Source organism: Papaver somniferum, chromosome 2 (genome assembly GCF_003573695.1).
Source record: "Papaver somniferum cultivar HN1 chromosome 2, ASM357369v1, whole genome shotgun sequence".
In the NCBI taxonomy this organism is placed as follows: domain Eukaryota; kingdom Viridiplantae; phylum Streptophyta; class Magnoliopsida; order Ranunculales; family Papaveraceae; genus Papaver; species Papaver somniferum.
Genome location: NC_039359.1, coordinates 55,793,064 through 55,796,169, shown reverse-complemented (window position 1 = coordinate 55,796,169; position 3,106 = coordinate 55,793,064).

Sequence of the window (3,106 nt, the reverse complement as noted above, 5' to 3'; positions counted from 1 at the left end):
GCTAGGCTTTGGGAAGATGTCGTTGTCTTTGGCGTTGTTGCTTCGTGCTCTTCTAAATTGATGTCGTGTTATATCTATCGTACAGTTGTTCTTCGTGCTTCTTTCTTCTTGTTGCATAGTTACTCTTCACCTAACTTCTCTCTTCTTCGTGTTAATGGTTGTCTTAGTTAAGGAGAGGTTATAATTTAATATTGTGCGATATTTCGCCCCTACAACTCATGCCCAGCCGCCAAACCTATAGACTAGTCCAGCACGTTTGCATGATTAATAAGGATACCAGTATGTCAGAGAGGTGACGGAAATTCATATAAGACAAACTGAATTTTTTTTTATCTTATATGATATTTGGTACTCTTTCGGGTACCACCATTTGTAGCGTTGGTATGTTTGTTAAATGACTTAATGTATTCATTTGTAGATAGTATACACCTGGTCGTTTACCGTTGGACTAACAAAATGAAGCGTAAAATAGAAATTGTGAGTTTATATTTACACCTTGGGCTTTTTTCAAACAGATGCTAATTAAATACTTTTAATATCGGAGACATTTTTCCTTTATAATAAGAAAAGTACGGAGTCTCCAACATCCATATGCAAAAACCACTAGTTGGTCGATCTAAACTGGGCAGAGGAAGATGGCATTCAGCTCCAGCAGTGTGTTAGCAATAATCATATGTCTCTTTGCTGCTCTTGGTAAGTTTACACCTGTTAGTTTTCTTTTTCCTTGCATCATTAATAAGCTATGCAAATTAATTTCACTTTTTCTGAAAGATAAAGGAGAGAAATTGAAATTAAATATAATGCTGTTTCAAGGAATCAGTTTGTTAGTATAAATTTTCAGAACAGTTGCATGTGTATACGCTACAGTTATTAGTTATTGAATCACAGTGTGAAAAAAGTAGTCGTATTGTCATTGATAACTCACTACCAAATATCTAGAAATTTTCTTTGGCATTTGGACCAGTTGTTAAGATCCAACAAGCTGCATTTTTGCTACAAATCACACATGAAACGACCTCATCTTTTTGAAACGGAGGAAGTACTTGGAAGGACTTTTACTTTTATTGTTGGATCTTACGAAAATGTACATGTTTAGGCTTTTCGGTTGAAAGATGTACATGTTTAGACTTTACGTTTTGAAAAAGAGTAGGACTCATTTTGAAGTGTTTGATCTAGTTTTTGAACCGTTCGAATGTGGATATTTAAGATCAATGTTGGTTGACCATTAGTCGAAGATCCAAATCTGAAATTTATTCTTTGGTTACTTTTACGACTTAGAAGCAATATAACACATAACATTACTTATTGATTGGCATAAATGTAGACGTGGTGTCAGCCTGGAAGAGCATTTTCATTCCTGGAGATATCTACATTGACTCATCCGCTCATGCACCAATTCCTAAGGGTTCAACTTGCACATTTTGTAAGAATTGGTGTGATGAACAGTGTTCGATATTGGGACTTCCACCAGTATTATATGGGTGTCGTCTACAGAACGATATAAGATGCAAGTGTTGTTGCGGAAGCTCACCACCATCACCATCCTCTTCCCCATCCCAGCCCCTTCCTCCTCCTGCTCCTCAATCACCATCAGAATTCGAAGGTGAATGGCCACATATGTATGAGATATGTATGGATGGACAAGAAAATCTTATTTTTAACCATGATAACGGAACAGAATGCGTTAACAAACCTAAATGTGAGCAAGAATGCAGAGACGTAGGGCTTTTGATGGCCAGGAAAGAGTGTGTTGCAGGTGGTGAATCTTATCCTAGACCTTGGTATAAATGGTATGAGCAGTGTTGCTGTAAAACTCCTCCACCTCCACCTCCATCCCCACCCCCACCTCCACCCCCACCTCCACCATCACCTCCACCTCCATCCCCACCCCCACCTCCACCATCACCTCCACCTCCATCCCCACCCCTCCTCCACCTTCACCTCCACCTCCATCCCCACCCCCTCCTCCACCTTCACCTCCACCTCCATCACCACCCCCACCCCCACCCCCACCAAGCCCTAGCGGCCGTACTTGTAAACCAGAGCTCAGTATTAGGATCTCTCCAGGACAGGAACCATGCACTTACCAACTATTGAATTAATATTGATGATATTCGCTCAGTATTATTATGAGTAGTTACTACATTGCAATGGATGACAGTTAATAGCTGAAGTTCAATGGAACTATTAGGAGAAGAACCTCAATCGAAGATCAAATAAGTAGTATTATTGGTTATTAATTAGTTAATGAGTCTGATCCGCTAGCTTTTTCTGTTGCATGTTCTTAGATTCCACGTACCCAAAATGGATCCGATCAAATATTTTACTTTTTCCATGATCATCTCTATTTCAGGTATCCGGGGCATCCTCCTCATCCTGATCATTGATCACTCTGTATTATTTCCTTCAGTTAGTAAATTTTGCTTCTTCTATTATTGCCCAGCTGGGAGACTTGCGCACTTCACTAAGAAATGCAGGAACTCTTAACAAATTAACCAAAAAATCACCCAGCAAAATCTAGCTAATATTAATAATAAATCATTTATTTCGAAAGCAAAAAACACCCAATCTAGTAGTTAATTAAACAGTATTATTACAAGAATCGAAATCAAGGACTACTAGTAGTCCGATAATCAAGTTTGCCTACGTGCCATATATATTCCAATATCTTTTATGTCTTTTTTTCATGGAATCTTTTGAATTATGTTGTTGGCGAGTAAGTGTTGTTGACGAGTAAGTTGACAAAAATCCCACTGTCTATCTTTATATATTATGAATACCGTAGAACACGCATCTCAGAACTATCAAGTAAAAGAACAGACCATGTTGAAACTGATCATAGATGGTACTGCTCAAACAAAAAACCCATGTTCGGCTTTGATATTGATAGCATGCCAAAATGTTTTGAAATTTGAAGTAAAAAACAAAATTTCACTAATTTCATAGCTTCCATTTGTTTGTTGTTCTTCCGAATTAAATATGCATAACAATATTTTGTTCGATTCTGTGTTGGGGATCTAAGTAGGTAGGTAGGTCGATAGGTTTATGTGTAATAATTTATAAATAGACAGACTGTTTTATCGGTTTAGGTTAATTCATACTATTT